This window comes from Hyla sarda, chromosome 9, assembly GCF_029499605.1.
Source record: "Hyla sarda isolate aHylSar1 chromosome 9, aHylSar1.hap1, whole genome shotgun sequence".
Classification (NCBI taxonomy): Eukaryota; Metazoa; Chordata; class Amphibia; order Anura; family Hylidae; genus Hyla; species Hyla sarda.
In genome coordinates this window covers 78,311,397-78,336,982 of record NC_079197.1, presented here as the reverse complement: position 1 = coordinate 78,336,982, position 25,586 = coordinate 78,311,397, and the positions used below count along the sequence as shown (strand labels likewise).

General features: G+C 45.9%; 1 non-coding gene and 1 pseudogene across 1 annotated transcript; both read right to left on the bottom strand.

Moving 5' to 3' along the window:
- Positions 1-9,590: 9,590 nt before the first annotated feature.
- LOC130292176 (U2 spliceosomal RNA) lies at positions 9,591-9,833 on the bottom strand (annotated as a pseudogene).
- A 7,661-nt stretch (positions 9,834-17,494) lies between these two features.
- Positions 17,495-17,681, bottom strand: LOC130292227 (U2 spliceosomal RNA). The gene has a single exon (XR_008848134.1). It is a non-coding gene; the product is annotated as a U2 spliceosomal RNA (small nuclear RNA).
- Between the last annotated feature and the right edge of the window lie 7,905 nt (positions 17,682-25,586).

Genomic DNA, 25,586 nt, shown 5'->3' with positions numbered 1-25,586 from the left:
GGACTCATAATGATGCGCACAGTCCTGAAGCCGCCTGCCACCGCGGTGCCTGTCACAGGAGGGGGGGGAGGGGTGTTCAGCGGTCGGGATTGCTGCCCCCATGAAAAGTGCCTTATAGGAAAAACCGTCCCTGGCTGCAGCGCAGTGGACCGGTGGGGCTAAAGGGCTAGCTGCTTTGGGCCCCCAGGAATGCCCCATACACATACACTGCCCCAGGGGTCAAGTCCTGGAAAAAAAAGTGTAGGAACTCACCCAAGATGGGGGGGAGGAGGGGGGGCCACAGCCGAGATCGCAGGGGTCCCCAATGGCGGGACCCCTGTTATCAGACATCTTATCCCATATCCTTTGGATAGAGGATAAGATGTCTAGAGGAGGAGTACCCTTTTAAAGGAGTACTCTGGGGCAGTATTCCTGCTCCGTCCTGCCCGGGCTGCAAAAAAAAATGAAAATAAACCATCTCTCACCTTCCTGGGTTCCCGCGGAGCGCCACTACAGCTGATCGGTCCTCCGGTCCATCCTCTTCATACTTCCGGGTGTAACGAAGCGTCACATGGCGCTCAGCCTATCGCCGGCCGCCGCGATGTTCTGCCTCGGCCCATAATAGGCTGAGCGCCATGTGACGATTCGTTCACACGGAAGTATGAATAAGATGGACCGGAGGACCCATCAGCTGTAGTGGCGCTCCGCTGGAACCCAGGAAGGTGAGAGATGGTTTATTTTCATTTTTTTTGCAGCCCGGGCAGGACGGAGCAGGAAAACTCTGCACCAGAGTACTTCTTTAAGTACCAGGGCACCAAGATGTATATTTACATCCAATATGGGAGATTTATTAAAACCTGTGCAGAGGATAAGTTGACCAGTTGCCCATAGCAACCAATCAGATCGCTTGTTTATTTTTTTTAAAGGCCTCTGAAAATGAAAGCAGCGATCTGATTGGTTGCTATGGGCAAGTGCTCCACTTTTCCTCTGCACAAGTCTTTATATATCTCCCCCAATGTTCTTAAGGGGTTATCATTCTGATAATACACTGTAACAAAAACCTCCTTATGTCCCTATCATCATGATAACACACTGTAAGAAACCTCCTCATGTAATCTTCTTAGAATTGGGGTGACACACTGTAACAAACCTCCTCCTCATGTAATCACCTTACTACTGGGGTGACACACTGTAACAAACCTCCTCATGTAATCACCTTACTACTGGGGTGACACACTGTAACAAACCTCCTCCTCATGTAATCACCTTATTACTGGGGTGACACACTGTAACAAACCTCCTCCGCATATAATCTCCTTACTACTAGGTTGACACACTGTAACAAACCTCCTCATCATGTAATTACCTTACTACTGGGGTGACACACTGTAACAAACCCCCTCCTCATGTAATCTCCTTACTACTGGGGTGACACACTGTGACAAATCTCCTCCTCATGTAATCTCCTTACTACTGGGGTGACACACTGTAACAAACCTCATCATCATGTAATATCCTTACTACTGGGGTGACACACTGTAACAAACCTCCTCCTCCTGTTATCACTTTACTACTGGGGTGACACACTGTAACAAATCTTCCATGTAATTACCTTACTGGGGTGACATGTCTCCTCCAGCTCCGCCCCGCCTCCTCCACAGCATCACACAGGTCCTTCAACCACAATCTTCCCTCTCCACCACAGCTAAGCTCCGCCCCAACATGTGATGGTGACATCATCACAGGTCCTACATCTCCAGCATCTAGCAGTCTGGGCCAGGGGAGGAGACGTAGGGAGGGTAAGAACAGAGAGGTCGGTCCTGCAGGACTAATGTAAGGAACAGCATTCCTCCTGTGGAAAATGCAAAGGAACGCTGTTCCTGCAGGACTCGAGCCCTGCACTGCCCCTATACACATACACTGCCCCATATCATACACACTGCCCCCATACACACACACTGCCCCATACCATACACACTGCACCATACACATACACTGCCCCATACACATACACTGCCCCATACCATACACACTGCCCCATACCATAAACTGCCCCATACACATACACTGCACCCATACACATACACTGCACCCATACACATACACTGCCCCATACACATACACTGCCCCCATACACATACACTGCCCCATACCATACACACTGCCCCCATACACAGCCCCCATACACATACACTGCCCCATACACATACACTGCCCCATACCAAACACACTGCCCCCATACACAGCCCCCATACACATACACTGCCCCATACACATACACTGCCCCATACCATACACACTGCCCCCATACACAGCCCCCATACACATACACTGCCCCATACACATACACTGCCCCATACCATACACACTGCCCCCATACACTGCACCCATACACATACACTGCCCCATACACATACACTGCCCCCATACACATACACTGCCCCATACCATACACACTGCCCCCATACACAGCCCCCATACACATACACTGCCCCATACACATACACTGCCCCATACCATACACACTGCCCCCATACACAGCCCCCATACACATACACTGCCCCATACACATACACTGCCCCATACCATACACACTGCCCCCATACACAGCCCCCATACACATACACTGCCCCATACACATACACTGCCCCATGCCATACACACTGCACAATACACATACACTGCCCCATACACATACACTGCCCCATACCATACACACTGCCCCATACCATACACTGCCCCATACACATACACTGCACCCATACACATACACTGCCCCATACCATACACTGCCCCCATACACATACAATGCCCCCCATAAGCATACAATGCCCCCTCATACACATACACTGCCCCCATACACATACACTGCCCCCATACACAGACACTTCCCCCATACTCATACACTGCCCCCATACTCATACACTGCCCCATACACATACACTGCCCCCATACACATACACTGCCCCATACACATAAACTGACGACATACACTGTCCCATACACATACACTGCCCCCATACCTTACACACAGCCCCATACATATGCACTGCCCCATACACATACACTGCCCCTATATACACACACATACACAACCCCATACACACATACACTGCCCCTATAAACACACACACGTACACAACCCCATACACACACAGTCCCATACACATACACTGCCCCCATACACATACACAGCCACCATATACACACATACACAGCCCCCACACACAAAAACAGCCCCATACCATATACACTGCCCCTATATACACACACACTTAGACACAGCTCCCACACACAGTCCACCATACACACAAACACAGTCCCCCCCACACACACATACAGCCCTGTACCATATACACTGCCCCATACACATACACTGCCCCCATACACATACACTGCCCCATACCATACACACTGCCCCATACACTTACACATACACCCATACAAATATACTCGCATACACAGCCCCCATATACTCACCTACACTGCCCCATACACATGCACTGCTCCCATACACATACACTGCCCCCATATACACACACATACAGAGCCCCCATATACACACATACACAGCCCCATACAAAATACACTGCCCCATACATATACACTGCCCCATCTACACACACATACACAGCCCCCATATACACTGCCCCATACACATGTACTGCCCCCATATACTCACATGCACTGCCCCCCATACACTGCCCCTATGTACACACACATACACAGCCCACATATATACTGCCTCATACACATACACTGCACCATACACATATACTGCCCCTATATACACACATACACAGCCCCATACCATTTACATAGCCTCATACACATACACTGCCCCTATATACACACACACAGCCATACACATAGGACACAACAGAGCAGGTATATTTCCCCTCCCCTGGATCTCCACTGATGGCAGGAGCGGCTCACAGTTGGGGGCCCGGCTGTATGAGTCATCTGTGACTGTGGGGACTCATAATGATGCGCACAGTCCTGAAGCCGCCTGCCACCGCGGTGCCTGTCACAGGAGGGGGGAGGGGGGGTGTTCAGCGGTCGGGATTGCTGCCCCATGAAAAGTGCCTTATAGGAAAAACCGTCCCTGGCTGCAGCGCAGTGGACCGGTGGGGCTAAAGGGCTAGCTGCTTTGGGCCCCCAGGAATGCCCCATACACATACACTGCCCCAGGGGTCAAGTCCTGGAAAAAAAAGTGTAGAAACTCACCCAAGATTTCTAATACACCCCCGGCCCCTCGCAAGGTCTCGTTCCGCCGTCAAGCCCCCTACCATAGACTTGCATTTAGGGGACGGGCCATGACATCACAAGAACCAAAGCTGTGAAGTCATGATACTCCGGTCCCTGTATCGCCAGTCATTAAGCACAGAGCAAGTTTGCTCTGTGCAGTGATGACAGCGGCCACCGCCGAGATCGCAGGGGTCCCCAATGGCGGGACCCCTGCGATCAGACATCTTATCCCATATCCTTTGGATAGAGGATAAGATGTCTAGAGGAGGAGTACCCTTTTAAAGGAGTACTCTGGGGCAGTATTCCTGCTCCGTCCTGCCCGGGGCTGCAAAAAAAAATGAAAATAAACCATCTCTCACCTTCCTGGGTTCCCGCGGAGCGCCACTACAGCTGATCGGTCCTCCGGTCCATCCTCTTCATACTTCCGGGTGTAACGAAGCGTCACATGGCGATTCGTTCACACGGAAGTATGAATAAGATGGACCGGAGGACCCATCAGCTGTAGTGGCGCTCCGCTGGAACCCAGGAAGGTGAGAGATGGTTTATTTTCATTTTTTTTGCAGCCCGGGCAGGACGGAGCAGGAAAACTCTGCACCAGAGTACTTCTTTAAGTACCAGGGCACCAAGATGTATATTTACATCCAATATGGGAGATTTATTAAAACCTGTGCAGAGGATAAGTTGACCAGTTGCCCATAGCAACCAATCAGATCGCTTGTTTATTTTTTTTAAAGGCCTCTGAAAATGAAAGCAGCGATCTGATTGGTTGCTATGGGCAAGTGCTCCACTTTTCCTCTGCACAGGTCTTTATATATCTCCCCCAATGTTCTTAAGGGGTTATCATTCTGATAATACACTGTAACAAAAACCTCCTTATGTCCCTATCATCATGATAACACACTGTAAGAAACCTCCTCATGTAATCTTCTTAGAATTGGGGTGACACACTGTAACAAGCCTCCTCCTCATGTAATCACCTTACTACTGGGGTGACACACTGTAACAAACCTCCTCCTCATGTAATCACCTTACTACTGGGGTGACACACTGTAACAAACCTCCTCCTCATGTAATCACCTTACTACTGGGGTGACACACTGTAACAAACCTCCTCCTCATGTAATCACCTTACTACTGGGGTGACACACTGTAACAAACCTCCTCCTCATGTAATCTCCTTACTACTGGGGTGACACACTGTAACAAACCTCCTCCTCATGTAATCTCCTTACTACTGGGGTGACACACTGTAACAAACCTCCTCATCATGTAATTACCTTACTACTGGGGTGACACACTGTAACAAACACCCTCCTCATGTAATCTCCTTACTACTGGGGTGACACACTGTGACAAATCTCCTCCTCATGTAATCTCCTTACTACTGGGGTGACACACTGTAACAAACCTCCTCCTCATGAAATTACCTTACTACTGGGGTGACACACTGTAACAAACCTCATCATCATGTAATATCCTTACTACTGGGGTGACACACTGTAACAAACCTCCTCCTCCTGTACTCACTTTACTACTGGGGTGACACACTGTAACAAATCTTCCATGTAATTACCTTACTGGGGTGACATGTCTCCTCCAGCTCCGCCCCGCCTCCTCCACAGCATCACACAGGTCCTTCAACCACAATCTTCCCTCTCCACCACAGCTAAGCTCCGCCCCAACATGTGATGGTGACATCATCACAGGTCCTACATCTCCAGCATCTAGCAGTCTGGGCCAGGGGAGGAGACGTAGGGAGGGTAAGAACAGAGAGGTCGGTCCTGCAGGACTAATGTAAGGAACAGCATTCCTCCTGTGGAAAATGCAAAGGAACGCTGTTCCTGCAGGACTCGAGCCCTGCACTGCCCCCATACACATACACTGCCCCATACCATACACACTGCCCCCATACACACACACTGCCCCATACCATACACACTGCACCATACACATACACTGCCCCATACACATACACTGCCCCATACCATACACACAGCCCCATACCATACACTGCCCCATACACATACACTGCACCCATACACATACACTGCCCCATACACATACACTGCCCCCATACACATACACTACCCCCATACACATACACTGCCCCATACCATACACACTGCCCCCATACACAGCCCCCACACACATACACTGCCCCATACACATACACTGCCCCATACCAAACACACTGCCCCCATACACAGCCCCCATACACATACACTGCCCCATACACATACACTGCCCCATACCATACACACTGACCCCATACACAGCCCCCATACACATACACTGCCCCATACACACTGCCCCATACCATACACACTGCCCCCATACACAGCCCCCATACACATACACTGCCCCATACACATACACTGCCCCATGCCATACACACTGCACCATACACATACACTGCCCCATACACATACACTGCCCCATACCATACACACTGCCCCATACCATACACTGCCCCATACACATACACTGCACCCATACACATATACTGCCCCATACCATACACTGCCCCCATACACATACAATGCCCCCCATAAGCATACAATGCCCCCTCATACACATACACTGCCCCCATACACATACACTGCCCCCATACACAGACACTTCCCCCATACTCATACACTGCCCCCATACTCATACACTGCCCCATACCATACACACTGCCCCATACACATACACTGCCCCATACACATACACTGCCCCTATATACACACACGTACACAACCCCATACACACATACACTGCCCCTATAAACACACACACGTACACAACCCCATACACACACAGTCCCATACACATACACTGCCCCCATACACATACACAGCCACCATATACACACATACACAGCCCCCATACACAAAAACAGCCCCATACCATATACACTGCCCCTATATACACACACTTAGACACAGCTCCCACACACAGTCCACCATACACACAAACACAGCCCCCCCCCACACACATACAGCCCTGTACCATATACACTGCCCCATACACATACACTGCCCCCATACACATACACTGCCCCATCCATACACCTACACATACACCCATACAAATATACTCGCATACACAGCCCCCATATACTCACCTACACTGCCCCATACACATGCACTGCTCCCATACACATACACTGCCCCCATATACACACACATACAGAGCCCCCATATACACACATACACAGCCCCATACAAAATACACTGCCCCATACACATACACTGCCCCATCTACACACACATACACAGCCCCCATATACACTGCCCCATACACATGTACTGCCCCCATATACTCACATGCACTGCCCCCATACACTGCCCCTATGTACACACACATACACAGCCCACATATATACTGCCTCATACACATACACTGCACCATACACATATACTGCCCCTATATACACACATACACAGCCCCATACCATATACATAGCCTCATACACATACACTGCCCCTATATACACACACACAGCCATACACTCAGGACCAGTTTTAGATTTAATGTGGCGCTGGGCAAAATTAAAAGTGGGGCCGCAAAAGCCAAACAAGTTAGATTTTATTGTGAAACGACTGATGTCTTTACAAAGTAAAATTGGTAGTGCATAAAACAAGCCCTTGTAGGGGTCTGTAGGTGGAAAACTGAAAGCGTTATGGTTTTTAGAAGGTGGGGAGGAAAAAACAAAAGTGCAAAAACGGAAAAACGCTGAGGGTTAAATGATCAGGAGCACAAGCCACAAAGCTTGTAGACACACAATATTTGCTAGACACACAATACCGCTATATTATTCCAAATTAAAAACCACGATAAAAAGACCAATATTCTGACATACAATAACATATACTGTAGTGGTAGATACCAACTATACACTGGCACCCTGCAGATCGAATGAGGCCGGGTTCACATATGTCAGGCGTGCACTGGAGGGAAACTAATGCTAGAACTGATCCCATTTATTTGAATGGGACAGTTCAAAATCATCCAGCGTCTTAATTTTGACGCTGGATTGTTGGACACACCGGAGAGGGAGGTTTGGATTACACCCCCTGAAAAACACTACTGTGCGTGTGTGTGTGTGTATATATATATGTATATATCATAGGAAAGAAAGAAAAAAAAAATAATATATATATATATATATATATATATATATATTTCCCAACCAGAGCGTATCCAGCTGTTGCAAAACTACAACTCTCAGCATGCTGGGATTTGTAGTATTCCAACAGCTGGAGGCACCCTGGTTGCGAAACATTGATATATACACACACATGCATAAATCAGTGTTTCCCAACCAGGATGCCCCCAGCTATTACAAAACTACCAATCCCAGCATGCCCAAATAGCCTAAACAGCTGGAGGCACCCTGGTTGGGAAACACTGTTAACAATATATATATATATATATATATATATATATATATATATATATATATATATACAAAGTCCCGAAATCACAGCACCAGTCAGGTCATGGATCTTGAAATACTGGATTATTTTATTCTTCCCCACAGCAAATGCAACGTTTCGGCAGTAGTAGCCTTTATCAAGCATAATACAAATACAAAATGTGCATATATATATATATATATATATATATATATATATATATATATATCACAGATACATTTCATTGGCTACAACTCATGTGATACAAATGTATAATTATCTAAAAACGCACCTCTATTTAAATTTAATTGGAGCAATGCTCTGTTAATCACAGTGATGTCAAGTTGACATAGCATCCGTCTATATACAATACAATCAATACACATATAAAGTGCCCATTGCAATATGACATACAGTGCTATATAGTGTTATATAGGTACCTTCAGTATCAGCCAAATATATAACTCGATCGCACCCAGAACATGCCGATCGCTGCCATCTCCGTTCTCATTCTTGTTTGTATACAAAGCGACTGCGCATGCGTCGGAAAAGTTCCTACGTATCAGCGCATCACTTCCGCTCTCGATCGCTCACAGTAATGTGTGCTGATCAGGTGCGCGTAATGCCCTTACCCACACTAATCACCATTTGTGTTCTGCGGCTGCGCACACGGGTCCGACGATCGTGTTATCACACTGGACATATCGCGATCCAGCCGGCCGGCTGTGCATGCGCATTGTAACCAAACACTTGTAACCTAGCAAATCATGTTTGAATAGTACAACAGTAAATGCTGACATCAAATTATCATGCAACTGATATTTTATTTCTAGATGACATGAATGAGGGCATATATTAGAAAAAAAAATAATATATAAGAGGATGGCTGCAATGGCTGCGATCTTGGCTGTAGTGAAGGTCCCCACGCATTTGCTGTGGGGAAGAATAAAATAATCCAGTATATCAAGATCCATGACCTGACTGGTGCTGTGATTTCGGGACTTTGTTTATATATATATATATATATATATATATATATATATATATTAATATATATATATATTCTTTTATTTTATTGAAGAGCTGAGGTATGTGCTCTCAAGTCACCCAAGTGCAAGTATTCACACAAAATACCGTGCACAAGGATGCGGTCTATCGCAAGCCCTTTTTTTACACTTGATCTTAGCCAAAAGGCCCAGAGGTGATAACCGGTAAAGGGGTGGAACCAACCATGCCCCCTTCATGAGCACTCACACTACTTATAGGGAAGAAAGGAAAAGGAAGGCTGGCAGGCGGCCTCCCATGCATAGGAAAGGAGGGAGGCAGGCAGTCTCCCATACACTCTCTGGGTGGGTGGCAGTCAGCCACCCGTACATACAGCACAGGCTAAATCCACATCATTGCTTAAAAGAAGGACAGGAGTCCATTCCACTCTGATGGAGCAATAAGCAATGCAATCCATACCCTGGCTTTTACAGGAACCCCTGTAATTGTGTAATTCACATTTCTTGCCACAAGATGGCAGTGGTGTTTTAAAATCTTGAACGCTGTGCACAGCTAACTCCGTACTATTGAAATTGCTCAGTGTCTGTCAGACAGACTGGTATTTAGACTCTTCTATCTAGTTAGCTCCGGTGCCCTGCTGCAGCTCGGGCACGGGAGTTACTAACTAAACTGGGACACTGGCACAGCCTTATTATTAAAACATAATCCTCCCTTACTTTAAAGGAAGGGAGGATTACGTTTTATATCATGAAAAACTATTTCCGAAACTATCTCGGAGTTAGCTGTGCACAGCGTTCAATATTTTAAAACACCACTGCCATCTTGTGGCAAGAAATGTGAATTACACAAGTCAAGAAATATTTTAAAGAAGCATTAATAAAAGTAAATTTTTAGGGGATCTTTAGTCAGGGTTAATCCTGAGGGGATTTATTTCCCCAAGTAGGTTGTTCATTAATAAGTCGGCCCAGAGATCCCTAGGGGATTTAGCTAGTGTAGGTTTTCGTGACATATTCTACTTTAACATAGCGGTAAATTTTTTTCGTTACTTGCATCACAAAATGTCATGAAAATGTTGAAAATTTAGCATTTTTTTAACTTTGAAACTCTCTGCTTGTAAGGAAAATGGATATTCCAAATACATTTTATATTGATTCACAAACACAATGGGGGAAATTTATCAAAGGATTTAGACTGATTTTTCCTGTCTAAATTTGTCGCACAGAAAGTCGCAGTCTAAATATGTGCGACTTTTCTGCGACTTTTGCTCTAGAGGATTTTTAGAACATGATGCATGCAAGTCTATTTTAGACAGAAATGCATTGGAAAATGCATTGGTGCTAAATTTATCAAGTGCGACTTTTGTGCGACAAGTCGCATCTGCCCAAAATACGCTGAAATGTCAGACCATGTTGGAGCAGGTCTAAATGCAGTTTAAGCTGTAGACCCTGAAGTCTGAGCACAGAATTTATCAAGGGCTGTGAGACCTTTGATAAATTAGGAGCACAATAGACAGGAAACTACCACATACGCTGGTCTATTAGCATACCCAGAATAGACTAGATTAGTAAATGTTCCCCAATATGTCTAATTTATGTTGGCATCATAAAATTGACCAATTTTTTACTTTTTGAAGACATTAGAGGGCTTCAAAGTATAGCAGCAATTTTCAAAATTTTCATGAAAATTTTAAAATCTGAATTTTTCAAAGACCAGTTAAGTTTGAACTGGATTTGAGGGGCCATTCTGTGAGAAATACCCCATAAATGACCCCATTGTAGAAACTACACCCCTCACAGTTTTTAAAATGACATTCAAAAAGTGTGTTAACCCTTTAGGTCTTTCACAAGAATTGCAGCAAAGTGGAGGAGAAAAATCAAAATCTGCATTTTTTACACTAACATATTCTTGTAGCCCCATTTTTTTTTTCATTTTTAAAAGTGGTAAAAGGAGAAAAAGCCCCCCAAAATTTGTAGCTCAATTTCTCTCGAGTACGTAAATACATCATATGTTGACATAAAGTGCTTTGTGGGCTCACAACATGGCTCAAGAGGGAAAGAGCAACTGTAGGATTTTTTTAAACAAATTTTGCTGTCATGGTTTTTGGGGCCATGTTGCATTTAGGAAGCCCCCATGGTGCCAGAACAAAAAAAACATATGGCATACTATTTTGGAAACTACACCCCTCAAGGAATGTAACAAGGGGTATAGTGAGCCTCAACACCCCACAGGTGTTTGGCAACTTTGCGTTGAAGTTGGGTGTAAAAATGGAAAATTAGATTTTCTCTATCGGCTCCATTGGGGGACACAGACCATGGGTGTATGCTGCTGTCTCTAGGAGGTATGACACTATGGCAACAAAAAAAGTCGGCTCCTCCCAGCAGGATATACCCGCCTCTAGGCCCTGAGCTAATCAGTTTTAGCTTAGTGTCTGAAGGAGGTGGACATGGTCTGGAATTCTCCAGACCAGGTCTTCTGATTCTTATTTTTCCTAGTTAGGGTATGTGTTAGTTTTTTATTCCGTTTTCTTTCATGTTTTCAGGTGGGGACTCAGGAACTGCGGCTCACTGTTTTCTCATTGTGATTGAGGGGGCACAGACATTGTGTATATGCGCTGTTCACCCCCTCTCGCCAACGGTCAGCGTCTGGGGTTGTACCTCATGGGTCCGGGTCCCCCTATTCCCTGCTCGCTTTGCTCGCACATGGTAGCTCAGCGTGATGCAGGTAACAGAAAGCTGACTGAAGACCTCACAGAAGACTCCATTAGGTAAGTACTACTGATTGAGGTGAGTATATATTCTTCTCCCTTTAGGTGCTGACTTGCAACCTCTGGAGACCCTCATTTTTTGGCCCACCTTTCAGGGTCCAAGGGGCTGGCCTGTGTTAGGGGCTCTATCTTTTATTCTAAAAAAGGGGCGAGCAATGGCATATTGGGAATGAATGGTTTACTTTATTATTATGCACATGTGTGTGTGTGTTATACTATGCGGCTGAAAGCCGCGGCGCTTACTATGTGGCTGACAGCCGCGGCGCTTTTACTGTTCGGGCACATGAAGCGCCGACTTACTTTCGCTTTCGGCAACAGACGACTGTCGGCGAATATGTGTATCGCCCGCTCACTTCCCCGTGGGCGCATATGCGGCTGACATGTGCGCCTGGGGCAAGGAGCGGGTGCCATTACTATTGTTCTTCTCGGCGGCCGGGGCGCTATAGCTCCGCCCACAGGGCCGCCGGAGCTCACTGGAGGCGCGGATTGTCCTCCAATCAGCGCCGTGCGTGCGATTTTCGGTGGCAGAGGCCAATCAGACAGGGCCCCTGCTCCAGGCACGCCCCTCTCTGGCTATTGGCTGGCCTGTTTCTCCCTCTCTATCTACACAGAGCGGAGTTCTCCTCACAGCAGCCGCCACAGGGGACACAGACTCGGGTGAGATAGTTCTTTTTTCATTATGTTCGTACCCAGAACTGTTCCTCCCTCTAAACAGACAACTGGAGCGTTAGTTTCCTATTTGGTCTGTAAGAACTGTAATTCCAAAATGCCTGGTTCTGCTGAACCCACTTGCTCTGCCTGCTCCTCTGCTGCCCCAGACCCCCTGGTACCCTCGGATGCTCTTTCAGTTCTGGTGGATTCGGCCGCCCCTCCAGCCTGGGTTTCTTCCCTATCCCAGTATATGGGCTGACTTGACTCAAGTCTCCCGTTCGGTGGCTGAGGCTTCTCGTGACGTGGTGTCTGCCTTGAAGAGGTCTGCCCTGTGCCAACCCTCTAAAGGGCCCCGCTCCTCTTCTCCACATACTTCACCCTCTCACAGGCGTACTAGGGGTGTATCTTCTGACTCTTCCATTGAGTCTTCAGGTAGACGTGGGTGCTCCCCTCGTGGGTCCCGCCCCCCCGTGTCATCTGGTCACAAACGTCGCTCCTCCAGAGGACGTTCCCGGAATCGCCACTCTGCCTCGCAAGAGTCGCGTACCCGGTCATGGTCGCCCCCCTCCAGGGCTGCCTCCACTTGTTCACACTCTCCTGGTGAACTGGTGGATGAGGCTTTCGAATCGGCATCTGACTCGGAAGACCGCTTGGATACAGTTGAAATGATGAACTCATTGGTTGCGGCCATAAGAGACACCTTTCACTTAGAGGACCCAGGATCTTCGGATGTGACTCCTGAAGTATCTTTTCATCATGCTAAACTGGCACCTCAAAGGTTCAGCTCTCACGCTGAATTTGACATCCTTCTGGAATCTGCATGGAAACATCCGGACAAGAGGCTCCCGGGAATGAAGAGGGTTCAGGTGCGTTACCCATTCGACAAGGACCTTGCCTCTAACGTGGTTTCCCCTCCCTTGGTGGATCCACCAATTTCCCGCCTCTCTAAGGCTACTACACTGTCGCTAGCAGATATGGCTGCTTTCAAGGATTCGACGGACAAGAAGGTGAAGTCCTTAGCGAAGTTTGCCTCTGAAGCAGCAGGCTCTTCTCTGCTTCCCACCTTCGCCTCGGCTTGGGTGTCCAAGGCCCTATCGGTGTGGTGCTCAAAACTCCGTCAGGGTATCCAGGCGGGATCCCCCCAGAGGATCTGTCTGCTTTGGTTCTCCAATGCTCTAAAGCTGGGGACTTTTTGTGCACAGCTTCCATGCAGTCAGCCCGTTGTGCTGCCTTTGCTGTGGGTCACCTGGCGGCCCTCCGCCGTTCCATGTGGCTTAAGGCTTGAGATGCGGATGCCGCTTCCAAAAGGTCTCTCACCGAGCTTCCTTTTACTGGTGCCCGTCTTTTTGGCAAGCACCTTGACGAGATTATCTCTGAGGCGGCGGGGGGCAAGAGTTCCTTGTTGCCTCAAAATAAGGCTCGCTCTACTTCCCAGAGGAAGTCCTCTTCCTTTCAGTCCTTTCGGACTTTTGGCCCTAATAAGGGGTCTAGGCAGGCGCCTTCGCGGGACAAGAAGGCTCCCTCATTCCGGGCTTGCCCGTCTTGGAAGTTGGACTCCAACCATTCAGGCCGTTTTGCGGCCAAATCGGGCAAACGCAAACCCACTTCCGCATGAAGTGATGCCCCCACTTTTTCGAGACATCTGGACCACACACATTCAGGACTCTTTGGTCAGGGACGTGGTGTCCAACGGATACCGAATGGAATTTGCCTCCCTCCCGAGGGATCGTTTTTTTCAGTCCCGGGCCCCCCGGTCTCCTTCTCTGGCGAAACAGTTTCGGGAGGCTCTCCGGTCCCTGCTTCTCCAGGGAGTTATTGTCCCAGTTCCTCCAAGGGAACGTTTTTGGGGTTTCTATTCCAATCTTTTTGTCGTCCCCAAGAAGGGCGGTTCTGTGCGGCCAATCCTGGACCTCAAGCGTCTCAACCTTCATCTTCTCATCCGCCACTTCCGATTGGAATCCCTCCGTTCGGTAGTGGCATCCATGGAACAAGGGGAATTTCTTTCTTCAGTGGACATCAAAGATGCCTACATCCATGTTCCAATATTTCCCAGCCATCAATGGCTTTTTTTCCTATTACTCCTTGTGAAAATGAAAAATTTGGGATAACACCAGCATTTTAGTGAAGAAAAAAAAATTTTTCATTTTCACGTCCAACTTTAATGAAAATTTGTCAAACACCTGTGGGGTGTTAAAGCTCACTATACCCCTTCTTACATTCCGTGAGGGGTGTAGTTTCCAAAATGGGGTCACATGTGGGTATTTATTTTTGTGCGTTTATGTCAGAACCGCTGTAAAAGGTAAAAGGAGAAAAAGCCCCCCAAAATTTGTTGGGCAATTTTTATGGAGTACGGTAAAGTGAGAGAGCGCCATGCGCATTTAAGGCCTAAATTTCGGATGCAAGAGTTAGACTTGCCTCGGATACCAAAATACCCTACGGCAGTGTTTCGAAAACAGAGTGCCTCCAGCTGTTGCAAAACTCCCAGCATGCCTGGACAGTCGATGGCTGTCTGGCAATACTGGGAGTTGTTGTTTTGCAACAGCTGGAGACTGCGTTTTAGAAACCGTGCCATACCAGAGGTTTCTCATTTTTATTGGGGGGGGGGGACTTTGTAGGGGTATGTTTATAGGTAGTGTTTTTAGGGTACATTCAGACTGCCGGGGGATTACAGCGAGTTTCCTGCTGGGAGTTTGAGCTGCAGCAGAAAATTTCCTGCATCTCTAGCTTGCAGCGAGAGACTAACTGTAAACCCCCGCCCCTTGTGAATGTACCCTGTACATTCGCATGGAGGGGGGGGCAAACCCCCAGGTACCGCCACCATCTTCTCCCCCCCCCCTCTCTTCCTGACATCCAGGGGCGGGCAGAGCGGGGAATTTTCATGGTAACCCCTCCGCCTTTAACTGCCATTGGTCAGTAGTCATTACTAATGGCAGGGGATAGGGGGGAATGGCACCACTGCCACCTCGCTCCTATCCCTTAGGAGGATTGGGGCTGTCACTGACAAATCCTTTCATCCCTATTTTCCGGGCAATCGGGTCATCAGAGACCCGATCAGCCCGGAATTGCCACAAACGTCGATTTGCCGCCATGGCCGACATGGGGGGTTCTCAGGACCCTCCTAGGCATTTTCACAGGATGCCTGCTGAAAGATTTCAGCAGGCATCTCGGTCCGGTACCCGACGGCTAGCGGCGGGGACCGAAATTCCCACGGTCGTATCCATACACCCTCAGTCCTTAAGGACTTTGAAACGGGGGCGTATGGGCACGCCCTCCCTCCTTAAGGGGTTAAGATCTGCATATGAAAACAACACGCCTACCTTTGTTGCCTGTAGCCACCTCCCTGGCTGTCCGGACACGGAATCAAACCAACTGTAACGAGAAACTGAAAATAAACAGTATTCACCTGCATCCTTTTGGACTCTTTGCTGAATCAGGGTAATCTGACAACCCATGGTCGTGCTGTTGGTGCTTCTGGTTCTTCTGCTGTTTACACCTGGCAGTGGCATTGAATGACATTTAATAGAACTAAAGGTCCTGGGTGCAACAATCCTCCCATGAGGACCAGCCTCAACAGCTTTGTAGATTGCACTCATGTTTGCAACTCCATATACATTTTTTTTTCTTCATATTTCTTTCTTCATACTTTTTTCTTTCCGTCATTCAGACTTTCATTCATTCTCACTCACTCACTCACTTTAATTCATTTGTTCTCTCTCTCACTCACTCAATTACTCACTCAATCACTCATTCACTCTCACTCACTCACTCTCTATCTTACCCACTCACTCAGTCAGTCTCTCTCTCTCTTTCTTTTCTTCTTCTTCTTCAGACCCCATCATAGCACTAATGCTTATCCAATACCACCAGCAGATGGAGACACTCCATTGCAACATTGGTTGTGAGCAGCAGTTTCTAAAAACAAATGCCTCATGGCTGATTTCCCATCAATCAATGGATGGCAAATTTTGTTTTTATCATTCACTGACCACAGAACCAATGCATGGTCAAGCAACAGCAATGACGCACCCTTGTGAATAACCATGAGACCCTCACATCATTTAACAGGATTCAGCACCACCTGCAAGACAGCTACGTATCATGTCATGTCAAACCTGCACAGGTGTGCTAGATTAGTATTATTATAATTTTTTTATTTTTTTTGACATCAATCAGTGTGCAAACATGGTCAGTAAAACGCCAAATGGATAGACGTTCATAAACCAGTCAGTGCAACTCATTATTGTGGTCTCTAATTGTGGAACTCTTTTTTTTTTTTTTGTGAGGATACGATGAGCTTATCCAATTAAGGAGGCCATTCAGCAGTACTGGGTCTGGACAGCAGCGGCACCTTCTGCAGCCAGACTGACTGACATGACAAGGCAGGCAACAGCTGCAGCAGCACCCACAGAGGATTAAATAAGAATCTGTCTTTTTTAACACTGGAATGGGGTGGTGCACTGTACCCGAAGATACTGCCATATCGGGTCAATGCATTGGGCGACGGAAGCAAGTTTCCAAATCGGCTCCCATTCTCAAAAATCCATTTAATTTATGGTCCCCAGATAGGGGACATATCAGATATTAAACTGATAAGAACAGATTTTTGATTGAAAAAACCTTTATTACCAATCAATTGTCAATCACACAATAAATATATTCACCATAACAGAACTGACTTTTTTTAAATCTATCTATCCATCTATATATATATATACCGTATTTATCGGGGTATACCTCGCACCGGCCTATAACACGCACCCTCATTTTACCAAGGATATTTGGGTAAAAAAAGTTTTTTACCCAAATATCCATGGTAAAATGAGGGTGCGTGTGTGCGCGTGTATACCCCGATAAACCCCCAGGAAAGGCAGGGGGAGAGAGGCCGTCGCTGCCCGCTTCTCTCCCCCTGCCTTTCCTGGGGTCTAGAGCGCTGCTGCCGGCCCTTCTCACCCCCTGGCTATCGGCGCCGCTGCCCGTTCTGTCCTCCTGACTATCGGCGCCGACAGCCAGGGGGAGAGAAGGGGCAGCAGCACCCATTGCCGCCGGCGCCGCTGCCCCGTTGCCTCCCCCCATCCCCAGTGGCATAATTACCTGGGTCGGGTCCGCGCTGCTGCAGGCCTCCGGCGCGCGTCCCCTGCGTCGTTGCTATGCACGGTGCGGCGCATGACGTCAGTGCGCCGCGCCGTGCAGCGCATAGCAACGACGCCGGGGACGCACGCCGGAGGCCTGCAGCAGCGCGGACCCGACCCCGGCAACAGGTAATTATGCCACCGGGGATGGGGGGAGGCAACGGGGCAGCGGCGCCGGCAATGGGTGCCGCTGCCCCTTCTCTCCCCCTGGCTGTCGGCGCCGCTTCTCTCCCCCTGGCTATCGGCGCCGGCACCGATAGTCAGGGGGACAGAACGGGCAGCAGCGCCGATAGCCAGGGGGTGAGAAGGGCCGGCAGCAGGGCTCTAGACCCCAGGAAAGGCAGGGGGAGAGAAGCGGGCAGCGACGGCCTCTCTCCCCCTGCCTTTCCTGGGGGTGTATCGGCGTATAACACGCACATAGACTTTAGGCTAAAAATTTTTGCCTAAAAAGTGCGTGTTATACGCCGATAAATACGGTATATATATATAGATATATAAAAAAAATTATTTTATTGAAGAGCTGAGGTATGTGCTCTTAAAGAGTAGCTTTCCTCAACTAAAATGTCCATATTCCCCCTCCCACTGTCTACATCTATCCCTGTTTTATTTATCCTCTTAAAACATTAGAACAATACCTTTTTCCACTCCTCTTCGGTAGCTCAGAGTTGAGCAGTCTCACGATTGCAGGAAGTCGGCGGGCGGGCCGGCGTGATGTCATCTGAAGCCTCGCCGGCCACCACTTCCGCCCATCTTGCTGTATTCTGCGCTCAATGTCGGGAGCGCGCATACAGGCGCGCATACAGGCTGGGAGGGACGGCAGCCTCTGAGAGTCTGAGAATGGAGCTGCTGTACTGTACCCTGAGGGAATTTATAATATCAAAATGGTGGGTAGTACAATTGATTATATGCCCAAAACAATAAAAATAAAATTTCACAAAGCTGCAATCCCCAATGAATGACTGCAATGAATAATAGTGAATAATAGTGATTTTATCCCAATCAAAAATGATGCAGAATTTTTGAATGGGATAAAATCTCCATTATTGACACCATTTATAATGCACTGCTGGCTGCAGCCATTCATTGGGGATTGCAGCTTTGTGAATTTATTTATTTATTTATTTTTTCATATAAAGCTGCACTCCCAAATGAATGGCTGCAGCCAGCAGTGCATTATAAATGGTGTCAATAATAGTGATTTTATCCCATTCAAAAATGATGCATCATTTTTGTAATGGAATAAAATCTCTTTTTTTTCACCATCTATACCAGTGGTCCCCAAACTGTGGCCCTCCAGATGTTGCAAAACTACAATTCCCAGCATGCCTGGACAGCCAACGGCTGTCCAGGCATGCTGGGAATTGTAGTTTTGCAACATCTGGAGGGCCACAGTTTGGGGACCACTGACCTATACTGCATTGCTGCGGTTTTATCGTGTACATGTGCTCACTGATTGCATATTTTATTGCATTAGGAACACCGCAGCAATTCAGGATAGGTGGTGATTAAAAAAAAAGATTTTATTCCATTCAAAAATTGTGCATATTTATTGATGGAATGAATTCACAATTTATATCACCATCTAGACTGTATTGCACATAACACCATAACCTCCCCCCAATGGAATAAATGTGCTTTTTTTGCTCACCATCTATACTGGAGTGATCCGGTGTTACTCAATAAAACCGCAGCACTACAATATAGATAGTGATCCAAAGTACCAAATGAGTCCAAAATCAGAAATTTACCGTGCATACCATCCACACTCAATATATGATAATGAACGTGCATAGCATGCAGGCTCAAAACATGATAATGAGAGTGCATAGCATGCATGCTCAATACCTGATATTGAGCATCCATAGCATGCACACTCAATACATAATAATAAACATGAATATTTTGAGCGTGCATAGCCTGCATGTTCAATACATGATATTGAGCATGCATAGCATGCACAGTAAGTATATGATATTGAGCATGCATAGCATACACACTCAATACATGATAATGAGCGTGCATAGCATGCAGGCTCAATACATTGTAATGAAAGTGTGTAGCATGTATGTGTAGCATACATTGAGCATCCATAGGATGCATACTCAATACATAATAATGAAAGTTAATATATGAGTGTGCATAGCCTGCATGCTCAATACATTATATTGAGCATGCATAGCATACACACTCAATACATGATAATGAACGTGAATGTATGAGCGTGCATAGCATGCATGCTCAATACATGTTATTGAGCATGCATAGCATCCACAGTCAATACATGATATTGAGCATGCATAGCATGCACAATCAATACATGATATTGAGCGTGCATGGCATAAACACTCAATACATGATAATGAGCATGCATAGCATGCAGGCTCAATACATCGTAATGAAAGTGTGTAGCATGCATGCTCAATAAATGATATTTTGCATGGATAGCATGCACACTCAATACATAATTAACGTGAACATTTTAGCGTGCATAGCCTGCATGTTCAATACATGATATTGAGCACGCAAAGCATACACAATCAATACATGATAATGAGCATGCATAGCATACATTTTCAATAAATGATATTGAGCATGCATAGCATACACACTCAAAAATGATATTGAGCATGCATAGCATACAGGCTCAATACATCATAATGAGAGTACATAGCATGAATGCTCAATACATAATAATGAACATGAATATATGAGCGTGCATAGCATGCACAGTCAATACATGATATTGAGCATGCATAGCATACACACTCAATACATGATAATGAACGTGAATATATGAGCGTGCATAGCATGCATGCTCAATACATGTTATTGAGCATGCATTGCATCCACAGTCAATACATGATATTGAGCGTGCATAGCATGCACAATCAATACATGATATTGAGCTTGCATGGCATAAACACTCAATACATGATAATGAGCATGCATAGCATGCAGGCTCAATACATCATAATGAAAGTGTGTAGCATGCATGTTCAATATATTACATTGAGCATCCATAGGATGCATACTCAATACATAATAATGAACGTTAATATATGAGTGTGCATAGCATGCATGCTCAATACATGATATTGAACATGTATATCCTACACACTCAATACATTATAATGAGCGTGCATAGCATGCAGGCTCAATACATCATAATGAGAGTGCATAGCATGCACACTCAATACATAATAATTAGCGTGCTTATCTGATCAATACCTGATGTTGAGCGTGCATAGCCTGCACAGTCAGTACATGATAATGAGCCTGCATAGCTGAGTGTGCATAGCATGCACACTCAATACATGATAATGAGTTTGCTTAGCTGAGCGTGCATAGCATACAGGCTCAAAATATGATATTGAGCAGCCCTAGCTTGCTGTCGCTATAAATACAATGTGCAGAGTATTATTAAACCTTGTATAATTGATTATTGTACTGAAAAAGGATGATAGCCACTAACATGTTATCTCAACAAGACCAAAATCAAGTAATGGAGAATTTTGCTTTAGGCTATTACATACTCTATTAATCTATTTACTAAAGGCAACTGGATATTCATAGGCTGCAGAGGAGGAAAGGGATGAAGAATATAATCCTGAAGAATCTTCTGATGAGGTAATTAATATTCTTTATTATATATATATATATATATATATATATATATATATATATATATATAATTTTTTTAATACTTATTATTATATTAATTCACTTTTTTTTTTTTTTTAAATAGGAAGATTATAGTATTCAACAGGAGACGGAAAGTGACAGTGAGGAGGAAACAGCTGCAACAATACATGAAATAACGCCGGTAAGCATATCAACAAGCTACACTTGAAGATCATTTGAACACTGTAATTGAACCCACACCAGGGTCTAACCTACACATTACTAACAGCACCCTGATGTTTAGCTTTCTACCCCGTTTGACAAAAGATCTCCATAGACCACAATGGGCAAAATAAAATAAAATAATGTTTTAGATCTAGCCCATTCATTCCTATCCACCAAAAATAGACCCTGGAGGCTGACTTCCAGTACCCTGCTGTTTAGCTTCCTACGTCATTTGACACAGGATCTCCATAGACCACAATGGGCCATTGAATTCAATGGGCAAAAAATCTCAATATTATAGATCTAGCCCATTAATTCCTATACACCAACAATAGACCCTGGAGGCTGACTTCATACTCAGCCTCCAATGGTATTTTGACTAAACAAACCTCAAATGTTTAATGGGTTAATTTGTTGGTGTATAGGAATGAATGGGCTAGATCAGTGTTGTTCAAACAGTGGCCCTCCAGATGTCGCAAAACTACAACTCACTCACAGTCCAGGCATGCTGGGGGTTTTAGTTTTGCAACATCTGGAGGGCCACAGTTTGAAGACCACTTGGCTACATCTATCTTCTGCAATCTTCACTATCACCAATCTCTTCTTTCTCCTGCCCTAATCTAGCAGCCAAACATTACCATGACACCCTAAAGTCTACCCTGGATCAAATGGCACCCTCTAAAACACGAATCTCCCGACACAGACGGCAGCAACCCTGGCACACGCTAACAACCCGCTTTCTCAGGCGATGCTCTAGGTGTGCTGAACGTCTCTGGAGGAAAACTAAGACTTCTTCAGACTATCTGCACTATAAATTCATGCTTAAATCCTATTACTCCGCTCTTCACCTCGCCAAACAAACATATTTTACCTCCCTCATCTCCTCTCTGTCTAACAACCCAAAACACCTTTTTGACACATTCAACTCTCTCCTTCAGCCTAAAGTACAGACCCCAATCACTGATCTCTGTGCTGAAGACCTGGCCAAATACTTCAAAACTAAAATCGATGAAATTCGTGATGAAATCCTCTCCCAGTCCCCTAAAAGTTCTGATCCAATTCCCAGGCACGTCTCCTCTTCATCACTCTCAGTTTTTGAGCCTGTAATGGAGGATGAGGTTTCCAAGCTCCTCTCCTCCGCCCGCCCCACTACCTGCTCTAGTGACCCCATGCCTTTACACCTCATCCAGTCTCTCTCTCCTGCTATCAGCTGTCACCTAACTAAAATCTTTAACCTCTCCCTCTCTTCTGGGGTCTTTCCCTCCTCCTTCAAACACTCTATCATAACCCCACTATTGAAAAAACCATCTCTGGACCCTTCCTGTGCAGCCAACTATCGACCCGTCTCAAATCTCCCCTTTATCTCCAAACTCCTGGAATGCTTGGTCTACTCCCGCCTTATCCGCTATCTCTCCAAGAACTCTCTCCTTGACCCCTTACAGTCTGGTTTCCGCTCCATTCACTCCATTCACAGAAACGGCCCTAACCAAAGTCACTGACGATCTTCTGATGGCCAAATCAAATGGCAATTTCTCTTTACTGATTCTCTTGGACCTGTCTGCGGCTTTTGACACTGTGAATCATCAACTCCTCCTCAGTAGTCTCCGCTCCATCGGTCTCTGCTCTCGCCTGGTTTTCCTCCTATCTCTCTGGACGCTTCTTTAGCGTCTCGTTTTCTGGCTCTACTTCTTCTCCTCTTCCCCTTGCTGTCGTGGGTTCCCCAGGGATCGGTCCTAAGTCCTCTACTCTTTTCACTCTACACATCCCCAATTGGAAAAACAATCAGTGGATTTGGTTTCCAGTACCACCTCTACGCTGATGACACCCAACTTTATACCTCCTCCTCCAACATCACCCCTGCACTCCTACAGAATACCAGTGACTGTCTCTCTGCCGTCTCAGACATCATGTCCTCTTTATATCTGAAACTAAATCTTTCTAAAACAGAACTTTTTGTCTTTTCTCCATCAACTGATACTGTACCTAACCCTGACATTTCCATCTCGGTATGTGGTACTACCATAACTCCCGGGCAGCAGGCTCGCTGTCTTGGAGTTATACTCGACTCTGATCTGTTTTTCACTCCCCATATTCAGTCTCTTTCACGTTCTTGTCACCTGCATCTAAAAAACATTTCCAGAATCCGCCCGTTTCTCATTACTGAAACTGCTAAAACTCTCATTATTGCTTTGATTCACTCCCGTCTCGACTACTGTAACTCTTTACTAATAGGCCTTCCTTTCTCCAAACTCTCTCCTCTTCAGTCCATCCTTAATGCCGCAGCCAGACTCATCTCCTCTCCAGCCGCTACACCGACGACTCCTCCCTGTGCCAGTCACTACACTGGTTAACAATTCAGTCCAGAATACAGTACAAAATCTTCAGTCTCACACACAAAGCTCTCCACAATGCTGCACCTCCCTACATCTCCTCTCTCATCTCCGTCTACCATCCTACACGTTCTCTCCGATCTGCTAATGATCTCACACTAACATCTTCTATAATCCGAACTTCTCACTCCCGTCTACAAGACTTCACTCGTGCTGCACCGGTTCTCTTGAATGCTATCCCTAAATCCCTCAGACTCAACAACAACATCCATAGTTTCAAACGTGGCCTAAAAACACATCTCTTCAGACAGGCCTACAGTAGTCTCTAATTGGCCTCAACATATCCCCAACATATCCCCACACCTCTTGTTTGAATAGTTATTGTGTAATTTTATGTCTGATACTTGTCTTTGTTTGTACCCCATAATTGTAAGTGCTGTGGAATCTGTATGCGCTATATAAATAAATAAAATTAATAAATCTATAACATAGTGATTTTTTGTCTATTTAAGTCCAAGGGCCCATTGTGGTCTATGGCGATATTGTGGTAAACTTGTAAGAAAGCTGAACAGCAGTGTCCTGTTAGTAATGTGTATGGGAGACCCTGGTGTGGGTTCAATTCCTCTGTTGATATAGAGGGAGATTTATCAAAACCTGTCCAGAGGAAAAGTTTCTGAGTTGCCCATTGCAACCAATCAGATTGCTTCTTTCATTTTTCAGAGGCCTTTTAAAAAATGAAAGAAGCAATCCAATTGGTTGCTATGGGCAACTGCACAACTCTTCCTCTACACTGGTTTTGATGAATCTCCCCCATAGAGTTCTGTGATTATACTCATATTAGTTTGAACTTTTGTGAACTAGGTCAATTGAATACAACACATTACCTCCTTTTTCAATTAACCTAGTTGCCCATTTATGGTATCCAATCAACCTAGTTTCCACGGTTCAAAGTATCAATTGACCTATATCTGTCAAACCTAATTAAAGAATAATCACACAACTTGAGCTGAACCCAGGAATTGAACCCACACCAGGGTCTCCCATACATATTACTACCAGTACCCTGCTGTTTAGTTTCCTACTTCATTTGACACAGGATCTCCATAGACCACAATGGGCAAAAAATCTCAATGTTATAGATCTAGCCCATTCATTCCTATACACCAACAATAGACCATGGAGGCTGACTTCATACTCAGCCTTCAATGGTATTCTGACTCACCAAAATGATAAT